We start from the raw sequence: 19,277 nt of genomic DNA on the forward strand, positions 1-19,277 counted from the left end.
AGGCCATTTAAATGCGTAATTATCGTTGTTTTGCTGTTTTCCTCAGGTTTTGAGCGCATGGCTGACTCTAAAGCGCTGACTCAGCTCTCGGTCGGCCCAGATCTCTGTTGTGAGACAGCGCATGGGTGGGGGCGGGGCTGGTGACATCACGGGTCCTGCATTGTTTAACATTGCAATATATATAAAGCTGAGAACAAAAACAATGCAATGTCAATTTTTTCCGATATCACGCAGCCCTACTCCAATCGATTTACTTTTCCATCAAATGACAGTGTCTGAGTTCAGCTCTGTTTTTCTGCTGAGACAAACCAAAGCTACTACAGTCCAGTTTAAACACCAAATGACCAGATAAAGAATATGATGAGAATAGGGTTGTCACGATACCAAAATTTTGACTTCGATACCGATACCAACTGTAGTATCACGATTCTCGATACCAAAACGATACTTGGAAGAAAAAAATAAAAATAAAAATATCTGAACATAAAATGTTTATTTTTGACTGAACTGGATTGAACACTGAACAATCGGTGCAAACGTTTTTATTCTAAAATGAAACATTTGAACAAAAAACAAGTTTCGTTATTATAACCTTAACTATAACATAATTATCTAAACACTTCCTAAAAAACTAAAACCAGAGGTAATGGTAGCCTGACTATGTGAACCTGACGGGCGGGCAGAAGTTAAGTTCTGAATAAGGAAAATAAAGAGACAGAAGAACATTACAATGTTATGTTCATTTTAACACTCACTGCTCCGTTTTATTAATCAACCGTTCACCGTTTTTAATAAGCCCATGTTCAGTGTAACGATCAAGCAGGCTACGTGCCTGACCACAGATTTGCGATGGAAACTATTATTATTATAGAACTATTATTTAATTAAAATGATTTTTAAGAACAGCTAAACACAGTGCTGCAGGTCAAACGCGGAGGCGTTCACGTGCGAGAGAGACAGAGAGAGACACAGACAGAGAGAGAGACACAGAGAAAGAGACACAGCGAGAGTGAGAGAGAGAGAGATTTGCGTGTTCTGATGTGAGCTACTCCGAGGTAAAGGTTCTCTTTTATCTCCTTGTGCTCATATTCTAGTCCCACACATAACTCTGCAGCTCTCTCAGTGTTTTCTGTCGTATTTTGCGGCTAGCGCGAGCGCTTACAACTAACACCGCGGACCGCGAGGTGCCGCCGCACTTGTGCCGAATCCGCTACTGAATCCGACTCCCGCTTCGCGGACAGAATCGGCACAACACCCCCCGCTGTACAACTGCGGGAGTGAAAACAGCGCTAATAAATAAAGTAGTTTAGTTTCACTTTCAGTTTTCGTTATTTTTGTTATTTTATTTAAAAATAAAAATATAAATAAAAAACAGATGCCTACATCTCAGACTATTTTCCCACAATTCACTCCCCGCGCCCGTTTTGTCCACAAGTCGCGGACGAGAGACATCTGTTATTTTAGCCATCGCCATTCTACACTCGCTGCTGCTCTGCTGGCTTGCGCGTGAATCGATTCATTTGTTCAGAACACTAAGTTTATCTGAATCCTGCCACACCGACTGCTGCGGTGTGAATCAATTTTCTTATGAACTGAATCAAATCGCGCCTACTAATTTGACTCATTTGAAGCTAGTGACTGGGCTATATACAGTATCGAAAGCATTGAATGCTAAAGAACCGAATCGTTTGTGATGACGTAGTATCGAAAAAGAATCGAACCTTCGGTACACCGTGCAACTCTAGATGAGAATGTTTCTGTTCTACTCTCTGTTCTCTCAGAGCTACACCTGCTCAAACTGCATCCATTCCCCTCATTAAGCGAAATCCTCAGAGAGAAGACCACCCGCCCGCCTAATTGCTAAGGATGCTTTTTGTTTTTGTGTCATCTCTGTCTCTCATTATTGAGGTAAAATAGGAGGAAAACGATGTCTGTGTCATCTTTAAATGAGTGCAACCTAAAAATGACTGGGACTATGTGCAATACTTAAACAGATCTCAGCCTGGGCAGCTCATTTATAAAAGCCTGGCTTGTAGGAATCCGCTCTTATAAGGAATGTGTTAAAAAAGTGTGGCCCCTTGGTATTCCCACTCTTACCACACATCAATCAGTGTCGGTTTAAGGCTATGAAATGTGCTGCTTCCTTTGTTTGATGTGACTGGAGGCCTGACAGTTAGTGAAATGATTCCAGACAAGTCAATCACAGCCTCGTTCAGGACCTGCGGCCACAAAACAGCCAGTAACCCACCTTCAGCATCTGAGAGGCTTTAGCCTGTGTCTCAATCCAGACACTATGAACTAGTTCAGTTCATACATGCTCAAAGTTCAAAGTTCACAAATTTAATTCTGAATAGTTCAAAGTTCAGTTCATTTTACTTTTTTAGTGAAATATTCAAATAAATACTTTTTTTCACACTACAAGCTAGAAATCACTATACGTTCTTTGAAACTGCTCATTGTAGTCATTTGCTCATGACACTGCAACTGTGGGTTTCTTACCAGGTGATAAAATGTTCATAAGGAGAATCGATGTCTGTCTCCGTGCCATCACTTTCACTAGTCATTTTTTTTAAATTGCAGCGCTTTCTCTCACTCTCGTCATTGGTCTCTCTCTCTCTCTCTCTCTCTCTCTCTGTATCTCTCTCTCTCTTTCTCTCTCTGTATCTCTCTCTCTCGCCCTCGCGGTCCGCGTCGTTGCTCCTCTCTTTCACTCTCTCTCTCTCTCTCGCCCTCGCGCTCTGCGCTCTCCGCGTTGTTGCTCCTCTCTCTCTCTCTCTCTCGCTCTCGCGCTCTGCGCTCTCCGCGTTGTTGCTCCTCTCTCTCTCTCTCTCTCTCGCCCTCGCGCTCTGCGCTCTCCGCGTTGTTGCTCCTCTCTCTCTCTCGCTCTCGCGCTCTGCGCTCTCCGCGTTGTTGCTCCTCTCTCTCTCTCTCTCTCGCTCTCGCGCTCTGCGCTCTCCGCGTTGTTGCTCCTCTCTCTCTCTCTCTCTCTCTCTCTCGCCCTCGCGCTCTGCGCTCTCCGCGTTGTTGCTCCTCTCTCTCTCTCTTTCGCTCTCGCGCTCTGCGCTCTCCGCGTTGTTGCTCCTCTCTCTCTCTCTCTCTCTCTCTCTCTCTCTCTCTCGCCCTCGCGCTCTGCGCTCTCCGCGTTGTTGCTCCTCTCTCTCTCTCTCTCTCGCTCTCGCGCTCTGCGCTCTCCGCGTTGTTGCTCCTCTCTCTCTCTCTCTCTCGCTCTCGCGCTCTGCGCTCTCCGCGTTGTTGCTCCTCTCTCTCTCTCTTTCGCTCTCGCGCTCTGCGCTCTCCGCGTTGTTGCTCCTCTCTCTCTCTCTCTCTCTCTCTCTCTCTCGCTCTCGCGCTCTGCGCTCTCCGTGTTGTTGCTCCTCTCTCTCTCTCTCTCTCGCTCTCGCGCTCTGCGCTCTCCGCGTTGTTGCTCCTCTCTCTCTCTCTCGCTCTCGCCCTCGCACTCTCTGCGTCGTTGCTCCACGCTCTCCGCGTCGTTGCTAGTTATTAACTAGCCAATGTTCATTTACAGTGATGTCTGCCGTTATGACACATAATGTGAAATAATTCACGTTCAAGTTCTTTATTAAAAAATGTGTTGCGTTCAGTTCAACGTTCACGAAAAAATTAGCGTGAACGCGTTCTTTTGAACTCGTTCACGCACAACACTGTATTCACTAGATACTTACACTAAGAGCCATCAACAGCAATGTATTAACATTTTTCATTTTCTGATAAATCTATTGATTTTCTAAAATATTTTTTTTGGCTTGTAAGAAGAAAAAAAAAGCTCCACTTTTATTGGCATGTTTTTGGAACCTCAAAGTGCTGGAACCCACATAACTTAGACTATAGCCAACCATAGCAGAGCCTAGCTTAGCTTAGCTATGCTTAACACTGTAACGTTCCCAAAAAAATAAAACACTGACACAAGTGACGTTGCTGTAACATTACCATAAAAGAAAAACCTAAGAACCTTTACAGAAAAACTTGACAGATTGATCAGATTAAACATTCAAAGAACATTAACTCTAATAATCAGACAACGTTTTACTAACCAAAAATTTGTAGGTAGATATACCTTAAATCAGTGGTTCCCAACCTATGGGTCGCGACCCAACCTATGGGTCGCCAAAGATCCACGATGGGTCGCGAAGCCCTCTTGATTTTAAGGGGTTTCATTTTAATACTATATATAGTCTAGGGTAAGCAAAATTCGCCGCGCTGCGCTGCGCTCTCTCTGTCTCTCTCTCTCTCTGGCGCGCGCGCGGGCGCTCTCTCCGGCAGCGCGGATCTGAATTCAGCGCGAGGCTGAATATAATAATATAATAATATAAGAATATAAAACTCAGTTTAGTTAAATAAATGAAAATGAGTGAGGGCCTGTAAAGTTAATCAATTATTGTCCAATATTTGGACAGGTTGAGGTTTTGGTGAGCTGTTTTACTGATTTGAAACTGAAACTGATATTATTCTTTTTTTTGTTTGTTTGTTTTTATATAAATTATTTTTTATTCATTTTAAATAGTTGTATTATTTTATTGATCTAATTATTTTTTTCTTCATAATATAAAAATTCCTTATGTTTTATGTATCAATTTTTCCTTTTTTACGTGTTTATTTTATTAATCTATAGTAAATGTCAGTTTTTATTTGTCATTTCTAACCCCCCCCCACCCCAAACCAATTATACACTTACATCTTTTACGTTTGGGGGGGGGGGGGGGGGGGGGGGGGGGGTAAAAATGGTAAAAATATGGGTCCCTGAAGAAAAAGGTTGGGAACCACTGCCTTAAATTACAGGTTGACAAAAAAAAATCAATTTAGCTTAGTTCTTATTGGTTGACAGTCTTTAAGGTATGTTGAACCAGAGAATTTCCATTTATCCCACACTAGAGCAACGAAGCACAACCAGGACTACAGGTTGGATTATAGACACCCCACCCCACAGGATAAGTATGATGGTAAGATCAATGTTTAAAATCAACCTGATATCTGTATACATTTTGCAGTTGTCTGAAGGAAGCAAGTCTGCCTCACAAGGCTAAATTTTCCTGGCATATTGCAAGTAAAGTGTGGAAATTATAAAATGATTAAAATTGATGTTTCCTTTGACTTTTTTAGTTACATAATTTGTAAACATTATAAAATGACATTGATTAAAGAACCGCTCAGTAATAAATGTCAGTGAGTGTGTTAAAATGGCAACAGCAGTCCAATTTCTAGACACTGGATAAAGTTTTCTGCCCCACCCACACACAGTGGCAAGTGGCGATGAGTCTTTCTTACTCTGTAGCTGATCATTGAATATATACGTTTCAATGTCTCCATACGCTAGAAGTGGGGATAATATACCCAGCTGTGGTTAGTGAACCTTACTGAAGCTCAGTGATTACCTGGTCAGCAGATAAATAGATAAATAGTTTCCATGGCTGCAGCACAATCTTTGAATGCTGTTGTGTTCTATACCTGGCAACCCTGAGTGTGGAAATGGTAATAGGAAAATAGCGGTGGGCAGATTCTGAGGCTACATCCCACATAGATTTCTGTGACAGACCACAGAATTCAAATGAAAAAAAAAATATACTGTCTGAAGCTGTCGGTGCTTTAACTCAGCGTGTTTCCATAATATCTGATGATACATCCTGATATCATTTTATGAGTTACTACAGAAAATATAATCCTTAAAGTTGTATATGATGCTGCACATGAAACTCTTCCTCAACCTCCATTGTCTGCAGTAGCTAGTAAAAGATAATATTCAGGAAAACGAGTCGATCAAGAAAAGCACTCGTGTCTACACCAACCAGTGAATTAGTATTCATGCCCTCCCCCACCTTGGCTCGCAACCACCCACAGGAAGTGCTGAAGCCGGGAAACCAGGCACGTCTTTTCAGATTAATAGAGCTAGGAAACAACATGGCAGTTCGTTCCTGTGTTATTTGTGCAAATAACACATCGGTGTTATATGCTTTGCCTAGTAATTCAGAGCTAAGTCTATGGAACACCACCAGCAAAGTACAATTTAGATAGAGGTAGGTGTATGTTTAAAACAGTTCTGTTTACACTAGTTAAGAGAAAACTTACTTTCTGGACCTGGACTACCCACCTCTGTGTGCGTAAGTAACTACAGGTTTATATAGGATCTCCGGTGGATTTGGCATTTTACAGAGACTATAAGACTAGGTCAGTGGCTGACCTGCACTTAGCAGGGCATAACACATGTTACAAAAAGTAACATAAGACATTGCAAAGACTTGTATTAGTGTAGAAATGTCTTTATTTTAAAACGTTTCTAACTGTTGTCCGTCTCGCTGCCTCCTGGTGTCGCAGTGCTGTTAGCCAAACAAAATATTCATGAGCAAGAGCTAAAATCCTATTGTTCTTTCACCCTTACAGCTCCTTCCCCCAGACTAAAGTAGCATTATACCGGATCACTGGAACACTTTTTTTTTCACAAAAAACAGCTCACATGTCATTCATTCATTCACTAATTCTAGAGACCACAACTAAAGATTTAAAAATGAATGAAAAAACGTTGGAATGAGACCTTTAATGCTCCTTTAAAAAGAAATCTACTCATTTATACAGCTACAGAAGTGTTTAGCTTGAGACACGGCTGTAGTTAGTATAATCAGTTCTCCTCCTTGAGATCTCAAGACTGTTGAAATTCACGTCCTACAAAACTGGGGTCGCATAAGAACTGCATGCACAGGAGAAAAACGCTGCAGTGCAATGGGGAGGAACAACAAAGACAAATCTGCTTCGACAAAGTCGTTCAGAAATCTTTGATGTCAGACCATAACATGAATTTTTTCACTCGAGAGAGTCATTGCGCCGCGGCCTGCGAAAAAAAAAAAAAGCTTCTAGAGTGGTATAAATATGGGCCTCGAATAACATGTCAGATCCAGTGGAGCGTCTTCGGCTGCTGCGGCGTTTCATTTCATCTTTATTTATCGGTCTGCTAATTTGTTTTTAATTGGATAACTTGGTAAACATGTCACAAATGGTGTGAATTCCGACTCGTTTGGGTGATTCGTGTATTTCAGTGTTCATGCCCGTTGCAGTGTGAACACCACTGAGGAATATCTAGGAAAGAAAGCAGCCTTGAGCATCGCTACTGAGAATACAGTTCTATATTAGCCTGGTGAAGCTAATTAGCTGTGTACTTTTTTTGTATTATTATTATCCAGTCTCAGACACGTACAACTGTTTTCTATGCTGCTGCAGTTGCGCAAGTTAAAAACAACAGCGTATGCAGCAGCTTCTCATTAAAACGAGCCTCAATTCTGACCACGAGCAGATGTGCTAGGTAGCATTAGCGCTGCTGTCGGCTGCTGTTTCTCTCTCATTTAGATGAACTGTTTGATTAATGCCCTAATATATGTTCACTGTTTACTGAAGCAGCAGCATCAGTGGTGGAGGAGAAGAAGAATCATTCATAAGAATCCACAGAGTCCAATTATGATTAATGAATTATGTTCCAGTGTTCCATGTCAGTCTTAATTAAGACATCAATAAAGCACTTTATTTGATTGATTTCTTCATTTGGTGCTCATTACCATTTATAACAGGTAGCGTCTTCTCTTCGTAGCAACACGCAGGATGCTCCTTTAAGCTCTGGACGCACAAAAGCCTCGTTCCGACTCTTGGCGGGTCATAGGGCAGGAGCTGGAGGAATGGGAAAAGTCAGGGCAGGATTGGAGATGAGATAAGATGAGATTGCCGTGGTAACAAGGCTGGCCTGTCAGTGATGTCATGCGGATGACTCAGACACCAGCCCAAGGGCAGGCTCATTATGTCAAGCTGTCAATCATGCGCCACTGCCGAAGAGTGTCACATTCTTCAACACAGAGTCAATCTGTTCCCCAGCTTTCTCTCTCCACCAATCAGGAGCGAGGAGAAGAAGCTGAGAAAAGGTATCCGTGCAGGACTGGCTGGGTGTGCCTCATGAGGATCCGTGGGAAGATATTTGGCACAGACTGGAGAGCTGGCATGTTTGAGGAGAGCGTTTGAGTAGTAAGAGCAAAATGTCAAACAAAGGCCTTTGTAATGCTGAAATCACTGTTACTACTGGCAACAGTATTCAAATTTAAATGATTAGTGCATAATTAGTGCAGTAATGTAATACAGTATGAACACATGCATTAATGTTCCCTGCTATTGCATATATTTATTTCAGAAAATGATTTTTAGATCTTTAAATGCACCTAGAAGGAACTGTTGGAAAGCAATGTAGCTTTTTGTGCTAATGTTATAATGGTATACACAGCTCTGGAAAAAAAAAATAAGAGACCACTTAAAAAATAGAATAGTTTCTTTGATTTTACCAAAGTGAAAACCTCTGGAATATAATCAAGAGGAAGATGGATGATCACAAGCCATCAAACCAAGTTGAACTGCTCAAATTTTCGCACCAGGAGTGGCATACAGTTATCCAAACGCAGTGTGTAAGACTGGTGGAGGAGAACATGCCAAGGGTTATTTCACCAAATATTGATTTCTGAACTTGTGAACATGAACTTGTCTTCTTTTCATTCTTTACACTGGATTCGGTTAACAGCTGTGTTGAACTTGTCAAGAGTTATTTACTTGAAATTCTTGCTCTCCCAGGGCCCTATCCTACACCTGCGTTGTGATGCTCATTGCTATCTTACACCTCGTCAACAGTGTATTTTCACAGCCTGTGCCTGCATTGTTTAAATATTGTTTAAATAAGATGCTTGTAAAACAAATTCTCCACTGATGGGTGTGATGGACTGGAAGTAAGATCTTGGCAACAGAAAACACAGGTGCATCACTGACTGATTAGAACCTAGACAACAGTCAACTGTCAGATGTTAATTACAATCTTAGCAACACAGGTGCTCAACACAAGCTCAGAGCGTATACACAAAGCAGTTCACAAACCCAACATTTACATCAAATTGAAAAGTGTGACATCATAATGGTTTGCTTCACAATGTTATTAGAACGTTGCTCACAAAACGTTCCCAGCTAGATAAATATTAATGTTATAGAAACTTTAAAAAAGGATCATTCCCAGACCTAAAATTTAAAACATTGACATTGTAAAAGTGAAGTTTGCCTTTGTTTAAGATAGAATTCATGCAATAAAGAACATAATTCTTGCAAAATGTGTATTCATTAAACTTGTTTGTATTAAAAATTACACTGCACAAAAAAAATCATTGTGCAAAATAAAATAAGTTTAAATATAATGACTTTAAAGTGCTGCCTGTGTTTAAAATACTGTACATATTAAAGTAAGAACCATATAAGACATATTAACTGCAAAATGTGTCCTTTTTAAATTGTTTGTCATGTAAAACATTCTTGCCTTGCAGCTTCCCATAGATCTCCTATTGGTTGTTGACATTGTTCATTACACTTTTTGCGTGAGGCGAATCTCAAGACTTGCGATAATATTAAACACGGTTGATTTTATCGGTGCGCGAGGACGCGAACCCGACTGACTAAAACTTTCGTAAAATCGTAACCACCTAACGACACCTAACCACCTAAAAGCCTGACTCTAGCCAGACTCTCATGATTTTAATCTGGAAATTTGTCTGCGACTGAGAAATCGCTTGAAAATCACTAGGTGTAAGGTCGGAATAAGAGATATTTCTAACAATCTAGCGATCTTTCACCAAGAGGAACACTACCCAAAAGTAGCCTCTGAGAGCTTCTTCATATGGCAGTGGGGAAGCACTCTTTGTACACCCTCTAGTGGCAAGACCGCACCTGTATCTATTTACATATCTGTCTGTGAAAAACTGCATGTTGATTGAGTTATTTCTTTTATGCAGTACGTCTGTGTATATGTGCAGGAATATAGAAATGAAAATGCAGTTATATGTCTACACTGTAGGTAAGTGTTTTTTTTTTGTTTTTTTTCAAACAACATCGGTTTCCATGAAAAAAATGTTATAAATTAGCACTGGCTCATATCCAATATATGTATTTCTATATACTATACATACACATCATTTCTGTATACAGTAAGTGCATCCCTAATTAGAGTCATTATGTTGAGTGACAATGTTATTTACGTTTATATTGTTAAAGGAAGGTCAGAAATCACATCTGTAGTTTTCATCCTGTAAATATTCATACAGCAGTGACTGTGTAAAAGCATGTTTGTGGGCTGAGCATAGATAAGTCAGTTCCTAAGACTTTCTCATGAGATCTTATTTGTAGACTAATATAGCAACAGTACAGTGCTGTGTTGTGTGTTGGAGCGTGTGTTAGAAACCTTATTGGTGCATGAATCTCGTTAAAAGCTCATATTTACCGGTAGTGCTGTGGAACATCCAGGTGATCTTTTGCAAACTTCAAACATGCAGCAATGTTTTCCTTATTGTAGATTTGTCAACAAAAATGTTATTATGTGCCGAAGATTTCTGTAAGTCTTCAGCTGAAACTCTTCAGGATTCTTCCTCACCTCATTGATCATTCTGTGCTGTGCTCTTGCAGTCACCTTTACAGGACGACCATGGACACATGAACATCAAGGCTTTTAGAGATACTTTTGTAACCCTTTCACGCTTCATGCAAGTCAACAATTCTTGAACGTAGGTCTTTTGAGAGCACTTTTGTGTGAGGCATGATTCACATCAAGCAATGCTTCTTAAGAACATCAAACTCAAAACTGGTGTGATTTTTATAAGGTGGGAAAGCTTTAACCAACACATCCAATCTCATCACATTCTGGCTCCAATTATCTCTTAGAAAAGTCGGTACCACTTTAAAATAAGACTACCTTTATAAAGGGTTTATAAATGGTTTACAATTAGTTTATTAATGGTTACTAATTAGGTTGTTAATGCTTTAAAAAACATTAATAATCAGTTACGTGGCTGTGGGTTCACTATTTGGCAAACAACAGGTCTACGTACATTTCTACGTATGTGTTATAACTGATTATTAATGCTTTTTAAGGCATTTACAACCTAATTAGTAACCATTAATAAACTAAACCATTTATAAACCATTTATAAAGGTAGTCTTATTTTAAAGTGGTACCGAAAAGTCTTTAGCTTAAGGGTTAGAATACTTTTTCCCACCTTACTGTGAATGTTAACATGTTGTGTTCAATAAAACCATGCAAACATATATAATTGTTTGGGGTATTAGTTTAAGCAGACTGTGTTTGTCTATTGTTGTGACTTAGATAAAGAGCAGAACACATTTAATGACCAGTTTTTGCATAATTTCAAGTAATCCTAAAGGGTTCATATACTTTACCATATGTACCAACATATGGCTTTTGTTGGTAAATGAACATAGATCACTTGTAACATTAGGTAGAACCCAAAAGCACACATACAGCACTGTACAACAGAAGGGACGACTATCAGGTCGTCCCTACAGCCATAAATCAGTGTGTCACACTGTCACAAAACATATGATCAAATGGACTTCATAAAGCTTGCAAAGCAGTTTGGGTTGCACTAAGGGATGAACGGATCTATAGGTTCATATTTGTAATATACGTATTGTTGCCTTCATCTTTATAGCCTGCCTTTCTGTCTTTAAATTTTACTGGCCACTGGAGAATGTGTGGGAAGCTGAGTCTGCACTTGAATAGCAGGAGAATTAAATCATGCTTTCTTTCACAGCCTGTGTAGAAATAAGAAAAAGTGCTTATCCCACACTGTATCAGGATCTGTCCACACATGTATAAGTCAGAAGGTAGACACAAGCTCATCCAATGTTTCTTTTAAAATCAAGAGTAGTTTATTTAGTTAGATTACTTTACTGTAGTAAGGCTTTACTCTACATGATCATTAGGCTGGTAAAGGTTACAAAACCATCTCTAAAGAGTTTGAACAAACTGAAAAAATTCAGGACCATTGTTACCATCCCTAGGAATGGTCGACAAACAAATACCACTCCAAGAGCAAGGTCTGTAATAGTTGACAAGGTCAAAAAGGACCCCAGGGTAACTTCTAAGCAACTGAAGGCCTCTTTCACATTGGCTAATGTTAAAATTCATGAGTCCACCATCAGTAGAACACTAAACAACAATAGTGTGTGTGGAGTTTCAAGGAGAAAGCCACAGCTTTCGAAAAAGAAAAAAAAAAACATTGCTGCTCATCTGCAGTTTGCTGAAGATCACATGGACAAACCAGAAAACTACTGGAAGAATTTTGCATACTGAAAACACCAAAATAGAACCTTTTGGTTAAAATCATAAAATGGTATGTTTGGAGAAAGGAAAACACTGTATGTCAGTATAAAATCCTTATCCCATCTGTGAAACATGGTGGTGGTAGTATCATGGTTTGGGCCTGTTTTGCTGCATCTCTGCCAGGAAGGATTGCCTTCATTGATGGAACAATGAATTCTGAATTATATCAGAGAATTATAAAGGAAAATGTCAGGACATACACTGTAACCAATTGCTGTATTTTTTACAGTAAAACCATACAGTAAATAACTGTTTAAGGATTTTCCATTGTAAAACTGTAGAACGCAATGCATCATGGGATGCCCTACAAATACAACTGCCACCTGTGTATTTAACCATAACCTACTGGGGGCAAACGGGCAGTTCGGTTTTCCCCTGGAAAGAAGAAGTTTCCTCAGGATTTACTGCTGTTCTTGAGATCACCCACCTGAGGAAAACTCCAAGAACACCTGCATTTGTGAGTAAGAATTAACCTTTGTTTTAGGAATCTTTTTAAATTAGACTAGATTCACGTGGTGCTACGTGAGGCTTATTAGCAAGCCAAACCTGGTTTATTTAGAGAGTTTGCTAGCCAGTTGTTGTTAGAGTAGCATTTGTTAGCTTTGTTGGTTCTGTTCATTGGTTATTGGTTAGATGGAACATATTGAAGTTATTTGGAGTGTTGTAATGGAATGTGTGTTTTATTAAACCTAAGTATGATCGGTTGATAAAACATCTAACTACTTAGTTTAACTCTTTATTTGGTTTAAAGGTGTGCCATGCAGCTAGGTTATCTAGGTTAGCTAGCTAGCCAGCTAGCTAACTACAGTCAAGCTAGTTAGCAGCAAGTTACTATGGTGTATGTCAGCTAAATGTAGCTAGCTAGCGAGCTAACTGCTGTCTAATGGAATGACTACCAACCTAGCTAGCTAGCTAGCACTAATTAATTAACTGTGGTGTATATCAGCTAAATGTAGCTAACATTACCTCGCTAGCTAGCGAGCTAACTACAGTTTATTTAGCTGACATACACTCTAGTTATTTAGTGTTAGCTGGCTAGCTAGGTTTGTAGTAATTCTATAAGACAGTGGGTAGCTCGGCAACTAGCTAGACCACATGTGTCAAACACAAGGCCCGCGGGCCAAATGTGGCCCGCCACGTCTTTTTATGTGGCCCGCGAGAGCTTGTAAGATCTTAGTGTCTATAATAAATAGGTCAGAAGCGTTCTTTGACCAAAAAATACATTTCCCACAATGCTTGTCGATTGTATTACCCGCAAAGTTACGGCTTACTGCCACTACACGGCAGTGTAGTCATTGATGTGGAAACCCTGCCGGAGGGAAGGTGTAACTTCGCGGGTGGAATTGAGACATGTTTATCCCATAATATCCAGAAAAAGAAAAGTTGATGCAGACGGACGGCTGTGCTTCAAGGCGAAAGACCGGTATGCATTTTGTGTTACTGACGAAAATAAACGCTTTTTAGAAGAGATATAAATTATGTGTAAATATTTATAAGACAATAGCTGATAAAATCTGTTTTAATGACGTTAATAAACATCACTGTGACATCGCTAGTCGCAGTTTCACCTCAGCAAAGGACGAGGAGGTGAATCACTTATCTAACCAGCCTTTACTGATTTCTTCAACAGTCTAACCTTGCAGCCGTGGTGTGTCCACTAAACTCCGTAGTTATAAACATCCTGAGGTTAGCAGCGCGCTAACTGACCTGTTTATAATGTAATCCGAGCAGTGACTCCGGGATGGCTGCTCTAAACTGCTGCTGTTAGCTGCTTGGGCTGAAAGATGAACTGTAGAGAGCTGTATTATCCGGTTAGTGGGGTTATTTTATTTCATACACAGAAAAACTTAAAAATTTAAAAACGCTCCAGACTGGCTCAGCTGAGTCCTGTAGCCCGTGGCTGGGCTGTAGCTCTGACTCAGTAAAGACTGTGGGCTTGTGCTGCTGCAGCTCCCACTAGTGGTTGGATGAGGAAATGCTAAATCTGTCACAGCTCACAATTTTTGATTTTATATTTATTAAGCCTCTTTTCAGTATCAAACGTTTTGATCAAAGTTAATATAACTTGTATTTTATGTCATTTCTATTCACTTGTATAGTTTGGTTCTTGATTGATGGAGTTTTTGGATTTCATAACAGGATTTATGTTAATAGAGCAACAAGCAAACATTTTTTCCATGCAACTGTAATATTTGATTGAATAAATAATATATTGAGAGTTATTTAACATTAAGGAGTAATTACATTCATTTACATATATTACATTTGGTTACATTTTCTTATATTTATAAGTTACATCTGGCCCTCGGAGGACAGCCAATATGCCAATGTGGCCCTCGGCCAAAATGAGTTTGACACCCCTGAGCTAGACCATAGTTATCGGTGCTTAACTGTGGCTGTCATCACATATCAAACGCTATAAAAACATTTGAATGGAGCGCTAGAATTGTAGTGTGTTCAATATACAGGTATGTGTTAAAAATTGTACATTTTGTTAAGGGTTTAGGTTTCAGAGATCCACGCCATGCAATCAAACCAGGAGGAGACAGACACCCGTGTTTTCCTGTACCTCCATCAAGCTGTAGAGTGGGGGTACAAGTCCAGTGTGATGAGGACCCCGAACACAGACACATTACTGAACCTCCTTTACCATGTCAGCAGTGTCAACCTTAGCATGTAGTGAATGTCTCTGAGCTAGCTGGAGCTCTGGGATCTAAATACTGCAGCACTCTTCTGGGATACTATGCTGCACCAGTGCTCTCAAGGGCAAGGGAAAAGTAGCTCTCTTGAAGAAGCTGCAGCTTGGTACATTGTGGCAGGACAGCAATGAGCTCCAACAGGAGATAATGTTATGTATGTCCATGGTCAACTGACCTCCATTGATGCTGTGAGAACCAAGATGCTCCAAAAGATGGTGGGTGTTAACAGAGCCCTGGATGCAAGTTTTAAAGTAGACAGAGTAAACTACAGGGTTGGCTTCTAAGAAAGGACAGATCAGCCAAAACCTGAAAGGCCAAAACCTGAAAGGCCAAACCCTTACGATCAGTGCATGAGTTGGGAGAAGACAATGGAAGAGGGGGTGTTGGAGCCGGTCTGGTCAGTTTGCCCCATCTCCCCTCCTTCTCTTGTTGACATTTTTGCAAGAGCAGAAGAGACAGAATTGATTGGAGAGGGGACCGATGATCTGGAGGAAGGGACTGAGATTTAAAAGAGACTTTGATGATCTCTTCAATGGTGATAATGAGGATAAAAATTATTAGTACCCCACTATACTAATATTTTATTTTTAGTACATTGTTGAATTTTATCATCAATTAGTTCTGCAGCTAATTACTTTTTTCGTCCTGGTACCTGTCAGGATCTAAAAATAGACTAAGGTTATAATGGGAATATAATGTGAAAACATACAGGCGATCATAACATTTTCTGCTAATTTTTGTATCTTTTTTGTCCCAGAATTAAGTCAACATGTGTCAATTGTATGGAAAAGTGTGTTCATTTGGTTGTGTAGGTTTTTAACTGAAGGAGCTATGCCAATTTCTAGTAGTAGTAAAAAATTAAAAATAAGCCCCACAGGACATGTTTTGTCCTGTTACCCGTCAGAATCTCAAATTACACACTTTAAGGATTAAGTACAATCTCAGGATGTTTTTATTTAGTGTGCAGGAATTAGTATAATGTGAAAACATACAGTCACTTTTAACATTTTCTGCTTTTTTTTTTGTCCCAGATAAGAGTCAAAATGTTTAAAAAACTTAAATAACCATTCTATTGACTTCCTTGGCCCAGAATTGTATGGAAAAGTGTGCTCATTTATCTGTAAAGTTTGTGAACTCAAGGAGATATGCCAATTTCTTCATCATTTTTTTCAGGTTCAGAATTGCCATAGATGCATTAAAGGGTTAAAAATAAATTTCATGGGACATTATTTCATCCTGTTACCTGTCAGAATCTTAAAATAGACACTTCAAAGTTTAGGAAAAACAGGTGGGGGAAAAAAAATCCACTATGTGCTCGTGGACCCCTGTTTCCATCTAGACTATAGTGTTCTCCCTGGAGAGTATTAAATAGAATGTCACTATTGTGGCTTATATCCAGGCACAACCTAACTTTTTGGTAACAAGCTTCACACCTCTGAAAGTACTAAAAAGTATATCGGGATAAATAGAAATAGAAACTATAACTGGAAAACTCATTCTACAGTATATTGATTCTGGCAGACTTTCTGCATCTAAATAAATATGAGTAGAAAAAAAGAGTATCTCTCAAAGCATGGTAAATACTAATTGTTAGTTTGGTCCCCCAAGTGTTCTTTTGAAACTCTTTATCTAATGTAACAATTCTGCATTTCTTTATTGTTTTCAGAAGAATTAAGTTCTGTTCTTCGTTCAGATGTCCAAAGTCCAACACCTGCAGACGTATCAAGAAGTCTAAGGAATAGCCAACCCACCATCAGTACACCAAGTACATCCAGCCCAACTGACAGATCCAGAGTAATAGATCTTAGTACTTGGCTCGACAAGTTTAAGGTCCCATGGAGCAAGATGCCCCAAGGAATAAAACTCTCGATAAACGCACAACAGCGGCCTACTCCTCGAGACCGTCGGGAGATGATAAGAGTCATTGTAGATGAAATAAGACTTATCGAGCCCAATCCTACTAGATCAGACTGCGTTACAGTCGCCAAGATGGTTGTTAAGGAATATCCAGAAAGTTTTGCAGACATTCTGAAAGATGGCACCAGAATTGGAAGTGGGTTTGCTTCACTGGTGAACCAGCTAAAAACGCGAGTTGAACACCTCAACCGTAACAGTGTAATAGGAAGGCGCAGAAGGATGAAAGGACACTCCAGTTCACCAACTACAAACCGAGCAAAAGGGCCATCGGACCAATATGGGTGCATCAGATGGCAACCTGATTGTCCTCAAGGGGAAACTGAGTCAATTCTGAAAGAGAAGCAGGAGGAAATGAAAGAGCTTTATGCTCGTGAGGGTCCAGCAGCAGCAGAGAGAGGGCACATTACTCAGCTCATGGAGAGGACCTACTACTTGCAACGAAAAACCATCAATGCAAGTCCAGCCCCATCTATTGTGGAGCTCAAAACTGGCTGGCCATTTCTTTTTACACCAAAAGAAATTAATAATCACTTTAAGCTGTTAACTGACATCTCTATCCTTGAAAAAATTACTGATGCAATTGAGCACAGAGGGAAGATGATCGTTAACTTTTTTCGCCAAAAACCAACAAATGAAGTCCAGCAAATTCTGTCAAGGTCGAGCTACCATACTGGCACCATGTGTTGTCCTCCTGCTGATGGCACACTTCAAAGAACACTCTGAAGCACTGATTTTACAAGTTCATGTAAGTAAATTTAAACTGCATTTAAATAATTACTCTTATTATTTGACTTCTGCTTTCAGTTTCCAAAACTTGTGGGGTTATTTGTTAGAGTGAATCTTAAATTATGTATTTTATATTAGTCTATTGTATATATGTTTGTGTTTTAGGCCACAGCCACACCAGCAGATGTGGAGGAATCAGTTTTACCAGACTCTCCAAGATTGATTGTTCAAGGTACTAAATTAGTTTACCATTGCAACTTGGGTTGGTCAGAGACATTTATATTAATGAATAAATGTTTAACTATTTAAGGTGAGACACTGACCTCAGCAAATTGGATGATGAGTATAGAAGGTCAGGTGGTCTTGTCTTCACATCCCAACTTTGCTGCAGGCTTGGCAGGCTTGTTTGCCTCATTCTGCAACTTTAATTTGGAATGCCAAAAAGAGGCCTCATGCACTCTAGACTTTATCCAAAGGTAAATGAGTGTTATTCAAAAAATAGTCCCACATTATTTATTTGGTTACTTAAAAGTCCATCACTTTCGCTTTGGGTGTGATTTTGTTTCATCCCTTTAATTTGGTAAATGGTTTACTTGGGTACATTTTTCTTTCTTTTTTTTAATGTTAGTTTAAAAAAGTTGAGCCGCATATTTGTTTAAATATGTTAAAATGATTAAAGCTGTATTTGGATTTCTAACATGATTGAATGTACATCAGTATCACACATAACTTAAGTAATACATTATTGTAGCATTTTAAAAGGACAGCACCTAAATAAACTCATTATTAGTGACAAAACTGTTTCAATTGAGATTAGAAATGTATATAGAGGGAATTCATTTGAAAATAGAACATTACAGATAACAACTGCCCTATAGACGCTGTCTTAAAATGTTCTAATACAGCTCTTTTTCTGACTGTGCAGATGTTTTGTGGGAATCAACCCAACCACTGGCTCTAAGACATCTACTGAGCAGGTCCTGAGCAAAAGAAGTGGAAAGGTAGTGGAGAAGAAAAAACACTCCATGAATGTCAAAGTTTGCAGCCTTCTAAGGAAATTAATGGACTTCGACTGGCTTTGCATGTCGGTGTAAATGTTGTCTTCAGCATACTACTGCATAATGTGAAAATGTTTATTTATCTTCATGATTATTACAAAAAGACAAAATGTCAAATTTATGTTTAACATTTTCTTTTAGTTTTGGTATGTACTAGTAGATATGTTTGCCTATTGACTGCGTGGACTTTAAGTTGGTTGTAAATCTAATAGCATACAGTACTTGTCACAAGTTGATGCACCTTTTCATTCATTTATTTATTTTTATTTATTTATTTTTCTTACATTGTAAGACTGAAGTCATTCAGACCATGAATGAACACTTAAGTTTAGTACTTAAGTGTTCATTCATGGTCTGAATGACTTCTTTTTATTTTAATGGTATTTATTTTAATTGTTAAACAAAGCAAAATATGTATCTCTTATCTGGGGTGCTGTGAACTTTTTTTTTTTTGAGGCTGGTAACTCTTGCAACAACCTAAAGAATCTAAAATCTAAAACATATGGTTTATTTAACACTTTTTATTTTTATTGTGTTTGTTGCAGTTTATTTTTTATTTTTTCATACCAAAATACAGTGTATTTCCTCTTTGGTTATGTTAATGTAAATTAGCAGCCTGTTTCTAGGGAGATTATTCTTATTGTTCCTGTGGAGTGATTCTTCAACAGATTTCTGTTCTTTCCTATA

General features: G+C 39.2%; 1 long non-coding RNA gene across 1 annotated transcript; it reads left to right on the forward strand.

The window, feature by feature from the left end:
* The first annotated feature begins 12,390 nt into the window (after window positions 1-12,390).
* Window positions 12,391-18,922, forward strand: LOC111192877 (uncharacterized). Its single transcript, XR_007440525.1, has 4 exons — window positions 12,391-12,647; window positions 16,556-17,551; window positions 17,698-17,764; window positions 18,458-18,922. It is a non-coding gene; the product is annotated as an uncharacterized LOC111192877 (long non-coding RNA).
* Window positions 18,923-19,277: the final 355 nt, after the last annotated feature.

The sequence above is a fragment of the Astyanax mexicanus genome, chromosome 8 (genome assembly GCF_023375975.1).
Source record: "Astyanax mexicanus isolate ESR-SI-001 chromosome 8, AstMex3_surface, whole genome shotgun sequence".
Lineage (NCBI taxonomy): Eukaryota > Metazoa > Chordata > Actinopteri > Characiformes > Acestrorhamphidae > Astyanax > Astyanax mexicanus.